Raw genomic sequence first — 13,463 nt, forward strand, 5'->3', positions numbered from 1 at the left:
TTAGAACTTCCACCTATGAATTTGTTGTTTATGGAGCAAGTTTTGACATCCTAAAATTGCAGCAGAGATTTTTATCTTTCTGAAACAGTGTGATTTATTGACTAAGACTTTTATGGTGACTTAGTCTGCACCAGAATTTAACACTCTGTAGCTTTCCAGTACCAGTACAACCTCTGAACACAAAGTTTGAAATGAGAAGCAGCACCTCAATACCCCAAGCAGAGCAAAAAAACATAGTGATCTTTTCCAGCACACATGCTTTCAGTATTACTTGTGTGCTTTTTTTTTTTTGCCTCATAATTTATGACAACAAAACAAGGTCATATTTATTTTTTCTTTTAATACTTTTCCTCTTCTGGGTCATTTTAGTATTAAGGAAAATTGTTTGGGGAACAGTGAGGAAAAATCTTACAATCAATAGATCTTGTGCTTTCCACAACATTAAATGAAACAAAAAGCTCTTTTCACCAGAAAATATTAAATTTAGAAAAATGGTGAAAGAGTGATATTTTTGTGTGTATATTTTCTACAGTATCAAATGGACTGTAAGAATAGATATAATCATGTGATTTACCAGAATATATATTATGCTTATACTTTTCTGTGGAATTATCACATAGCACAAGTAGAAATACATACTCATCCCAAAACCCCTTAATTTTTTTCTGACTTATTTGATGGTTTTTAAAAAAGAAGATCTCTCTGGTTGTTTTAATTTAAAGTGCATATAAGTTATGAACATACAATAATTCATTGAAATCTATTTGTATTATCATAGATGGGATTTTTCCCAAATTTTAGGTCTGAAAAGCTGTCAAGAGAAATTAAATGAAAATCTAATTACATATATGTATGAATTTCCCCTTTTATAAAGCCCATAGACAACTGAAAGTTGCCCTTTTTATGAAGCAGAGCCCAGTCTCTAATCAGCCTGGAAAAAAAGACAACTTTGAAGTGTGTTATACATAGACTGTAACACAATAGTACTATCAAATTTTCATCAGGCAATTACACTTTATGCCAAGCTAATTCAATTTTGTTGCTGTTTTATTAAGTCTTACAAAAAAACCCAAAATCTGTTCTTTTCAGTAAATCACAAGTTTCACAAAGCATTCCCTTACTCAGACTCCTTGTTCTGCTATTTTGATATATTAAATATCCAGCAAAAAATTTCCAGGGTCATAAATCTTGAGTGATAAAATTAATCTTATTGCTCAAGAGGAATAAATATTTTATTGCAATTTTATGAGCTTTTGTTCCCTTTTCACTTGCAAGTAAGTATTGTTTAGTGGTACAAAGACATTTAGCTGCTAAAAAATGTATTAGAAACAGTACAGCAGTAACAGAATTCATATCTACAAAGCTGTTCACTTCTCAGAATGAAGGCTCAAGAATATATGAAGGAAACCTTAAAAGATAATACTGTCAATAACAGTATTACAATGATTATTTTTCTTACATTTTAAACTCCAGGAATAATTTTACTCCTATTAGTAATTTTAAAATGGAATTTTTCTGAAATTGCACCTGAAAAATAGCTATGCAATCTAACTTACAGCATTTAAATGAAATGTGCAACCCTAGAAATCAGAAATGCTAATCTTTCATTTTCTTTACATTTTTTTCCTTAGAAATGCAAGGAAATTTTAAGGTTGGAGATGTTCACGACATGATTATACCTTTATCTGAGGTGCTAAGCACCTACAGAAATGATTCAGTCAATGCAAGTCTGCCACAACATACACTGATTTCATATCCATATTTTCTGATATATAACAAACACATTGTTTGTCACAATTAAGAAATGGACTGGAGAGAAAAGAATGTAAAGGTAGTAATTTCCATTGGAGTAGAAATAAATGGAGAAGAATCACAGGGTTTAGTGTTGTATGTTATACAGAGGGAATTACTTTCTTCAAAGTAGGGCTGCAGATAGGTATGACAGTTTTCTGCTGTGGTAATGTGTTGCACAGCCATTCACAAATATCTACAATGACTCTAAAAGCTTCATTACAATTTGGCAAATATTATGTGAAGTTTGCACAGACTGTGATTTTTCCAAGGCCCTAAAATGCAGAGTTAGTTAATCCAGTAATTTGTATATTTTAAAAATATGCAGATCAACAAATGAAGATGTAGTGTGGCTAGATCTGAATTATAAGCCTTAGTATCTTAACAAAACTCTTTCATCAGGAAAATATATCTTCCTCATAAATGCACAGAAACACTACAAAGCATCATTGATCCAGAGCACTCACAGTTTTGGGGCTTTTTCCTTTTTTTTTTTTTTTTTTAGGTATTAAGTTTATTCCTTTTCTTGAGCAACATGGTACTTTTTAATTAACAATGCTGATGCTTAAATTTGGAATACATGCCAACATGCCAAATTTTCATTTATTCACTATTACTAAATGGAATGCCAGATTACTAATTCACAGTTGCAAGCGACAAACCTCCAGTCCAGGAAGGATGTACAACTGCAAGTAGAAGCTCAAAACAAATATTAGATTTATTTTATTTATTATTAAACAATTATTTATTATTAAACAATTATTAAATTTCTTTTTAGAAAATCAACAGAAGTTTTCAGAATTCCCTAAGAGAAATATGGTCAGGTTTAGGAAGAAAAATATTACCAGAACAGACTGTTTCAATATTCAGACTAAACACACAGAGACCTTAATTCTAATGTATTCCATTGTCCACCAGAATTAAGAGGTGGAATACACATAAAAATTTTCTTTCAGTTGTTTGTGTGTTCTTCACTTTCAAATTTTACGTTAAATCCGTATCAGACACGTGATTCTGCTTTCCTACTCTAACAGTTTATCAGGAAAAGAGAAACTGAAGAGTGGCTTGTGCAGAGAGCAAAAAAATATTGCAGGCCACTACTATCAAGGAAAATACTCTTGAGCTCTGAAGAACAGAGCAGCAATATTCTGAAACAATAAAGTTTACCAGTTAACAGGCTTTTTAATAGTTAAGATTTAAATGTACTTAAGTGCAAGATTTTGATCAGACCTTACTAATCACCAATCAGGTACGCAGCCTAGAGCTTGAATGCATTCTTCTTTTTCTGCCCTGTAACAATGAATATATAGTTATACCACACGACATGAAAGAAGAAATATAAACAAAAATAAACAACAAAACAAATGCTAGAGTATCACCACGGATAAATAGGCTTAGTCCAGAAAAGTCTAGCAAGAGGGTAACCTGGAGAGGAGCAGAAACTAGTCTATCTGCTGGATGTAAAGGAGTCTTATTTACAGGGTAAAACTAACCATAACAGGACCTGGTAACTACCACCTTGTCAGCCTCCCCTCTGTGCCTGGGATGATCCTGGAACAGATCCTCCTAGAAACTGTGCTAAGACACAGGGAGAACAGGGAGATGATTCAGGACACCCAGCATCACTTCTCCAACAACACCTTTCTCTCTACAGTAGAGAGAGATGGATTTGATGGGTGGGCTGTTAGATGGGTAAGTGGTTGGATGGTCACATCTAGGGGGTTGTGCTCAATGGCACAAAGTCCAGCGGACATCAGTGACAAACTGTGATCCTCAGGTATCTGCACTGGGACCAGTGTTATTTAGTACATTCACCAATGACACAGTCAAAGAGAGCAAGCGCACCCTCAGCAAATTTTCTGATGACATCAAGCTGAGTGGTGCTGTTGCCACACCTGAAGGACAGGATGCCATCTAGAGACCTGGAAAAGTTCTAGATTTGGTTCATTAGAAATGTCATGCAGTGTAACAAGGCCAAGTGCAAGGTGCCACACCCAATTTGGAAAAACCAAAACAGGGGATGAACAGATGAGAAGCAGCCCTGGACAGAAGGACTTGGGGGTGCCAATGGATGAGAGGCTGGACATGACCCAGAAATGAACACTTATAGCCCAGAAAACCAAACATGTCCTGGGCTGCATCCAAAACAATATGGCCAGCACTGCAAGGGAGGGGATTCTGCTCTTCTGCTCTGCTCTGCTCTGCTGAGACCCCAGCATTGATCTGTTTTAGTGAGTTCAGAAGAGGGACACCAAGTTTTTAGAGGAATAGACCACCTCTCCTATGAATAAAGGCTAAGAGTATTATCATTGTTCAGCCTAGAAAAGAGAAAGCTTCAGGGTGACCTAATTGCAGCCTCTCCTGAAGGGAGCCTACAAGAGAAAAGGTGTTAGTGGCAATGGTCCGATGTAGTCCATTTGCCAGGCCCCACCTTATCACAAACCCACTTACCACCCTCTGTTCCAAGGAGATTTTGCTCATGTGGCTGGCTTGATTGCAGCACATTTCACATTCATAAGTAACCTGTGTCACAGCCTCCATGGAAAGGTCCACCCCTCAATTAAAGTCCATCTGTATGTTGCACCTCTTCATAGGTGCCTTGGTGTTTCATGGGTCCATCAAGCTAAAAATAGCTCTTTCACTTCTAGTCTGGGTCTATCTGAGCTATTCTGTTCTCATCAGTCTTATCTACCTGCTTGTTGTTCTGCTGTTTAGTGGCACGACTTTTAGGCACTTGAGCATCTTCATGATATATATTCGGGCTCATGTTCTCTACCCATGCAGTGAATTCCTGACACACTGCAGCAGCCCAGATGTGTTTGCCCCTGTACCACCAGTTGGTTTTCCTCCATTGCTGCAGCCACCCCCAAAGGACATTAGCCCCCATCCAGGAGTCAATATAGAGTACAGGCCACTTTTCCCAGTCAGCAGACTCTGGGGCTAACTGGATGGCTCTCACTTCTGTAAGTTGGCTTAAGTTGCCTTCCCCTTCAGCAGCCTCAAGGACTCATCATGTGGGACTCCACACAGAAGCTTTCCATCTCTGATCACTTCCTATCATATGGCAGAATCCAACAGTGAATAAAGCACAGCCTCTTTTGTTTTCTGCTAAATCGTCATATGGTAGTGCTTCTTGGGTATGAGTCACCTTCTCAGGCAATGATTCAAGATCTCTGGCTTATGTCTAGTTCATAATCTCTTCTAGGGTTCCTGAGAAAATGGGTTTTCCCATTCAGGTTCATTGTATAGTCAGTGTTACTCATTTAGTCCATGTAGCACTGGTTGCATGACGAATTGAGGGAATGTTTCCTTTGAACACCCAATGTAGCACAGGCATTCATGGTGCCAAGAGGAGACACTTCTGTCTCAACAACTCCTGAGGCTCAAAACTGCTCACAGGCTCCTAATATCTTTTCTCAGTTGGAATACAGTGGGCTTCTGATCCTCAGTAACTCGAGCTCCAGACCCCTAATTGTCTACCTCAGGTTTCTCCTAAGGTTCTTTGACAGAGACTCCGGGTGACATCCCACTCCACAGAGGCAGTGTAGAGTATACTTTGCACGTCAGGCTCTATCTGAATAAGCCCACAAACTACTCCAAGAAGCTGATTCCTGTTTGATCTGCTCAAAGGCCTGTTGTTACTCAAATGCCACACTTGAAGTGATTCTTCTTGCAGGTCACTCCATGAAAGAAGGGCTCACAAGTTGATTATAGCCTGGAATGCATTCTCCAGAGCCCCGTAAGGCCTAAAAAAGCTTGTATTTTCTTTTTGTTAGCTGTTGGAGATATAACTGCTATTCTGTTAACCACTTTTCTCCACATGGCTATTGTGGAAGGGGCATTCTCTGGATCTTAAGGGACCCTGTCATTTTCATATCACTGTAGATTATATCCAGCACTTCTAATTCTCTGAAGTACTGGATACCTTCATCTGCAAATGGTTCACTTCCCTGGAGAGCTCACAAGATCTTCCTTAAATGGATATCTTGCCCTAACACTTGAGAGAAGCCATCTCCAGAGGCTGCAAATTGCTCCTTCTTCCCAAGCCCTCTTTCAAGAAAGATGGGCAGAGACTATTACAAAAGCATGTAAAGAGGACAAGGGGGAAACTGCTTCAAGCTGAAAGAGAGTAGGCTTAGACTGGATAATAGAAAGATATTCTTTTCTGTGGGAGTGATGAGACAATGACACAGATTGCCCAGAGAACTTGTGGATGCCCCATTCCTGGAATTGTTCATGGCCAGGTTGGATGGGGCTCTGGACAACTTGGTCTAGTGGAACTGGGGCAGAGGGTTGGAGCTAGAATGCCTTTAAGGTAGATGATCCTTAATCCCAGGCTATTTTGTGATTCTATATTTGTCTTTTAAATCTCAGTAACAGGAGTAGTGAAATTTAGCAAACTTCAGTAATACTTCTTTTTCTGGTAGTCCCAAACATGCTTTTACCCTATTTTATTGTTTTCATTAATTTCTCCAGGCTTATACCTCAATTACGTTATGTATTGCCATTGAAAACCTCCAGCAGCTGTCTTTTCAATGCACCTTGCAGCCTTCCTTTTCTTGGGGTGAATGTGGAGGTGTTTTTTTATCTTTTTCCCTCTATGGTTACAGGGAAATTCTTAAATGCAGAAGGATCAGGCAGTTCTAAAACAAAATTTTACTGACCTTGTAAGTAACCATTTATGACAAAAATAGCACAGAAGACAGAAACTGGGAAAATATGTTATGAAAAGGAATGGGGCAACCATGGCATATATTTTATGGAGTGAAATAAAAAGGATTAGAGCATAATTATGCTGCTGGTATATGGCACACAGTCAAACCAATTATTATTCTTCCTAGTTCTTTAAAGCCTGAAGATTAAGAGAATTTGGCACTTTTTTGGCTTTCTTGTTTCTGAGAAACAAGGGGCAGTTCTTTTTCATCCGTAAATGTAACATTTTTCTTTAATGCACGTGAAATATATAAGAGTTTAGAAAGTATGACAGAGCTAGTTAAGTATTAATATTTTTCAGCAGATCCAAGTGATAACATCATTTAATATGTCTACTTATGTCTACTTCATCATTTCTACCCTTCAGCTTCTTTAGTAATAAGAATATTAAGGAAAACAAAGGATTTCCTGTAGTGTTTATCTGACTACGTCAAATTAGAATACTACCTGCACTTGTCTTCAGTAAGTGTGTGAGTTAGCTTGACACTTCAATGTGGTTATTCAATGACATGCTTTTAAAGTCTAGGCAAGTTAATAAAAATAGCTTTTTCAAGAGTTTGTGTTATTTTTTAAAAAATAATTTTCACACATAATTTAAAAAATCATTTTCACACTATTCAAAGAGAAAACGTACACTTGTGTTTCATAATTTCAGCCCCTGTTAGTCCATGTGCCAGACAGTATCAAGTGCAGTAAGACAGTTCAGCTGTCAAAATCCTTCAATGGCTACCATGTATGAAGTCAGGAATTAATACTTCCTAGAAATATTGAAATCTCATTAGAGATGTGTTTATCCTGCCTTTTTAAGGGAGTAGGCATGTTGTAAACATTTTTGCAATATTTTTACAACTTGATTCATCTAGAATCTTCCAAATGCATCTGCACAAACAATCAAAAGCATGAAGGTAAAAGACGACACATAATCATTGAACTATGCATTTTTTAAAAGCTCTTCTTTATTTTCTGCCTGTGAAACTCATTGTGAAGGCCTTCCAAAGAAAACAGAGAGACCATTTCTAGCACACACACACAGGTACACACAGAGAAGATGAATTAAAATACTTACATTGACTTTCTTCCTTTTCCTCCCCTGTGCCTCAGGCTACTACCATGATACAATTTGTGCAGGACTTTGATTATTAAAGAATGATTTTTTTGAGACATGAATGGAGATTCTTCAGTGGAACGAGCTGTATAGCATTACAAAACCTACAGGTTCTCAAAACAGAGTTTGCTGAAGCGGTGGAACTGACCATTCTGCTAGTTTCTATCACACAGTGGATTGCATTGCACCTTATCAAACATTAAAGAAGAGCAGTCTCCTTTCAGAACATCAGCAGATACAGAGAATCTTTGTTAGATTTAAAAAAGAACTCCATCTCTAGTGCATTTTCTATAAATCATTTTATATATTATACCCTTCAAAATACTGGTCTAACTTAGGTAATGAATGGCGACAGTAAGAATCTCAGCTCTGTATGTATGCATAATACCCACCACAAATAAACTGCTGGCTACTAGAACTGTATCCATCAAAAAATTATTAGGAATATTTATGGCAACAAATCTGGTCATAAAAAAGTCACTATGTTTTTTATTTGAAACAATATTTCCTCAAAAACACATTTAAAGCATTTAAAAAAAAAAACCCTCTCTACAAAACTTAACACATCCAGTTTCACAGCAAATTTTCTAATAAACTGCAAAAATATTGTCTTAGATGAGCTGAGTTTGACTACTACATTGAACAATAATGGATTTAATGGTAACCAGTAATTTACTTTTTTTTCATTTGGGAGATTAATGTTTTGATAATTAATCTAGCTGTGTATTTCAGGTTTATTTAAATTTGGAAGAAAACCCTAACTTTTTAAAATATTTTATTTATTAAGGGAACTGCAGCATCACTGTTTAAAGAATCATCTTAAGTTTGTATTTTCATGAAATTTTTAATAGAGGTTTATGTAACTCACTTTGAAAGAAGATTTTATAATTCACTCTGAAAGAGTTCTCTCTGAAAGAGAACTTTCCTCTCAATATACTTTTGCCAAGTGTCTATCCATTCACTGAAAACTCTTTTAACAAACAGAACCTAAGAAGAAATGTATGATCAGAAAGACCATGAGTCAGGACTATGTGATGTATTTTTTTTATCAGATATTCTTTTTTGGAATTTTTTAGAATTTTTGCTGATTAGAGGAATTATTTTCATAGCTTTTCTTCTCTACAGCTAAAGTGACTCTGGTGGACAGAGGGCAGTTGAGATCTGAAAAACCAATTTAAAGATTTTTAAGTGAAACATAAAAATTGAATAAAATACTATTTTCATTTAAAAAAAAAATCATGAATGTTTGAAGCAAAAAAAAAATTTGCAACGTTATGCCTTTGTATGACAATGTTCTTTTTCCTGTAATGCAGCATTATTTATATCAGCATATGTCCTACAAAAATTCAAATGTACAGAAGGAACTGAAGTAAATATTTAAAACCTGTTGGAAAAAATATACCTGGACACAAGAGCATATCAGATGTGTTTGCATCTCCCAAAGTTCAATATGGATGTTACTGACTTGTTGCAGAGCCAAACTGGGTGTTATGCTGCAGATGCCTCTGACTGGAGCAAAATGGCTTATTGAATTTAAGCTTCCCTGTGACAGTCAAAAGGAGTGTGACACTGAGTGGGAAAAAAAAGCTGACATACACCTTCATGAGAAACTATTCCAACTGGAAAACATACAAGAAACAAACAAATGGTTCTTGTATGTAAAAGTAAATACCAGATAAACTTCTAATTAAAACATTTAAGCTGTAAGATTATTACTTTTAGGAGGAAGTGACTCACATGCGGGGTAAAAGCTGTGTTCACATAGAGAGCTGAGACTGAGAAATTCCAATTTCTGAGAAATTTAAGGTATAATTTGAGTGGTACTGTATTAATCTTCAAGTTCAATTTCACATTGGGAATTTTGCAAACCAAAAAGAATAATTTCTTACAGTGGCCCAAAGTCAAGTTTAACATTGTTCCCTGACAGCCTTTTTTAAAAGGGAAGCTGGTGAACTCAAACCCCTACTCAAACTGGGTAGGAGCTGTGTGCCCCAGAGGTACATCCTGTAGTTTTCTAGCTAGTAGTGTGTTATCTGCTGAATGTGTTTAAACAGAGGTGGGTTCTTCACAGAGGTATTCTGAGAAGTAAACTTTCTTTCTGATGGGCTGGAAAAAAAAAGTCATATAATATCCAGGTTTGCATATAGTTCATATCCAGATTCACTGAAGTCATCATAAAAACTTTCAGTGTGAGATCGCTACCAGTTGTCCATTCACTAATGACACAGGTAAAAAATAATTCTCTGTCTTTCTCATAAGCCACCCCAACTGAAATGCCACAAAATTCCATTCTGGAGTCTTTTCTTCTCCCAGTTGAACACCAATTCTCTCAGCCTTTCTTCACAGAAGAGGTATTCCAGCTCTCTGAGCGTTTTCATAGCCCTTCTCTGCATTCATTCTACAGGTCTATTGGGGATCCTGGTGTATACAGTGTAGTATCACTACTAGAATCACTTCTCCTCTTGGCAATCTGTTAAGGAAATTTTCTTGTATGATCATTCAGATGTCACTCTGGGAGTCAGAGTCACACAATCCAAGGTTTCAGCTGCTGGGACCAAAGCCCCTTTGCAGCCAGTGGCTCCAGTGAACTGGTGGTGCCCTGTGTGACTCTCTCCACACCTCACACCCACACTGGCACACCAGTTTCTGTTCCCAGTTCAACTCTGGGTTCCCACAGCAGAGTGAGACCTCTGGTGCCTCTAAGTAATAAATTGTGGAGAAGCAACATAGTAAGAGCACAATCTGGGTGCCCCAGGAGGGACCCTGAATAAAGGAATCCCTGAGCCTTGCAGTCATTGCACACTCTCTTCACACACTCTTCATGTTCTTTATATCTACCTCTTGGTCCTATGGTTTTATTTAGTCTGGGTCTTCTCACTGTTCACTGGGCCCTGCAGAGGCTCTGGATGATGGCTGGCATTCCAGGATTGTGCTCTTTGTTAGGCAGAAGGGCAGTGCCCCTTCACAGCTTGTTGTTTGGGGCTGCAGATGTTTCCCACCAGCCAGGGTACAACCTGCAGCTTGCACGCCAAGCTACCTGCACAGGTGTTTTCTGCAACACATCTATATAATTTAGTAGTGTATATGACAGAGTAACCTTAGATTGTTAATTTATTAACAGGTTTCAGATCTTGGGATTTTTGTGTGTAAGGCTGCATTTGTTACAAGTAGCTGTGCTTTCTTCTGTGTGAAGCAAACTCACTAAATGTGTCCACCATGACTTTAAAATCTCAGGGAAACATGCTATACAGGTAGTAGTATTCTCATTCACACAGTTGTAAAGGATCTAATTAAACACCTTTTTGTGATTTTGGGGTTTTATTCAGTTTTTGTTTGGTTTTTTTGTTGTTTTTTGGGTTGTTTTTTTTTTTGCTTGATTGGTTTTGGGTTTTTTGTTTTTGTTTTTTTTTGTTCCAACAGATTTTTAGACTAAGTTAATTTTAAAATACCTATGTTGAAAGAAGTGGTCATTTAGCATGTTTGGTAATTCACACCCACTCCTATAGCAACATTGAAAACCCACTGGACAGACTCTAGCACAAGACTGCACAACCAGAAATCAAGATGACCGCTTTGCTGGCAGAGGTACTGTCTTTTCCTTCTCAGATATCAGAATTAGATTCTGGACAGAATCCCATTAAAACACACAACCAAAGATTATTTTGACCGAGCCTGAAAAATTCTGTTTACATGCTAAGAGATTTGAGATTCTGTGAAAAAGTTTTGTTGGCACTAAACCAGCAAGCACATACCTATACATAGATATATATATATTGGCAAATGTAGATGTAGATGAGATTTAGATATAGATATTGATACAGGTAAAGCAATAGATATATCAGCCTTGCTTTTTGCAGCTGTGAAAAGGATAAACAGTTCATAAAATCTTCTGCCACCGAACGAAACATATTGAAATGGCTTTTTATGGAGATATTGAAACAACAACAACAACAAAATAAAATACACAAGGCTTGCTTCTCCTGAGGGTTCAATTATTTTGAGCCCTGCTAGCAAACTCTGATTGATAAATCTAACCTTTTCTTTCCAGGCAATGGTTTGATCCCATAGTGATGAGAAATAGAGAATGGAAAAATAATATTTGGATTGCAACAGAATAATAAAAATGCAGAGGATGCCTTTGACTTTTGCAAGGTGAGAAATGATTTCCCATTTTGATTGTGTGATGTCAAAACTTTCTTCTAAGAACAGGTAAGCCTAGACTTTGTATGATCCTCTTAAATTAATTTTCAAAACTTATAAGGTTTCTCCAGCCTTCCAACTAGAAATTCTTAATACATCCAAAATTAAATCCAAGTTATAGTAGCAATATAGGTTTTCAGCAGCACAAATTACTGATGAAATGGTGTAGTGACCAGACTTTATAGGTGAAATATGAACTTAAGGTGTGAAATATGAACTCTCCAGGCCCACAGGGAAAAGCAGGCAGCCTTTGTATCCAAAATAAATTTAAGATGTTTTCCAATGAGACTGATACAAAAAGCCCATAAAGGATGTCCATCATGATGTAATTTGACACTTCTATATATCTTTTTAATTGTTCATTTACAAAACATTTTTTCATTCTAAAATACTTCTAAGAAGCCCAAAATTCTGTCATTAGTTTTTTCAAATCTTCATTTTCATGTAGAATAGACGTTATCAATTGAACAAAATTAAATTAGACTATTTAATTTTATTTTATCACCATAAATTCCTTTATACAAGATCCTTCTTCTGTATACAAAGGAGTTAAACCTAACCTTGCAAGCAGTTCCACTGGAAAAAAAGCAGAAACAGAGAAAAAGTAAAATTTTGCTTTGAAATATAAGCTTGGAAGTAAATCACTGAACAATATTTAAAACTGTGTTGTTTAAATGTTTTCAAATTTCCATAAGCAGCTGAAGAAAATAATTTGACATGCCTGAATTTTGGGGAATCCAGCAAAATAATGTTGGACCTTCATTAGCTCAGTTCCTTTCTGATTCATAAAGTTAATTGTTGAGGTTGGAGAGCATAGTAAGTAATTTTAAAAATAAGTAATAAAATTCAGTGAAGAATTAGCTGTATCATCTGCTTCAACCCACATAATAAGCCACAATTTGGAGAAAAAGGTATTTTGTGTACCAGTGTCAGAACCATGCAGAAGACAGAGAAAGAAGACAGATGCATTAGCTGCTGGTTTAAAGAGAGGACACTGAAATGCAGCTGTGTAAACCTGAATATTGCAGTAAGAGTTGAGTGTGGACATGAAAACCACGGTATTTATCAGCTTGCAGACCTGGTGTATCTGAATGCTGAAAGCCGAATTAAAGTTGCCCTTAGCAAAGGTATGCTGTTACAAATGTAGTCCTCCTGCACAAGCCCTCCCTGCCCTCGCTACGCCATATGGGACAGATGTAATTGAGTTCTAATGTTTTAGTTAATGAAATCACTGCTACAGCCCATGAATAACTGCAGCAAATGTGCTCGCTGTTAAATAGTACTGCGCTTGCAGGCAAGCGTGGCAAATAGATAATCCACTACATTTCTACCTACTTCTATAGTTTTTACTGCCTGTTTTTTTAAAAATAGAGCTAGCTTCCTGAGGCATGGTGTGCATGAGCAAAATTTAAAAATTAAGAGGTCAAGCCTTAGATAGAAACTGTAAATCCACCTAGCTCTGAAAAATTTATGCTCATTAACAAAACTGTCAATATTTAGTATCCAGACTATGGCATTTCAGCTGCTTTTCTTGATATTCTGCTGGCATCTCTGAAGTACATAGCAAAATCATATTTTTTTTTTTAGCAATTTAGAGATTCTATCTTTCATCTCCTAAACTATCTCCTTGAATTTTTACAAATGTCTCAACCTC

Source organism: Pseudopodoces humilis, chromosome 4, assembly GCF_049639895.1.
Source record: "Pseudopodoces humilis isolate 2021_Gansu_Grassland_sample_001 chromosome 4, ASM4963989v1, whole genome shotgun sequence".
Taxonomy (NCBI): domain Eukaryota; kingdom Metazoa; phylum Chordata; class Aves; order Passeriformes; family Paridae; genus Pseudopodoces; species Pseudopodoces humilis.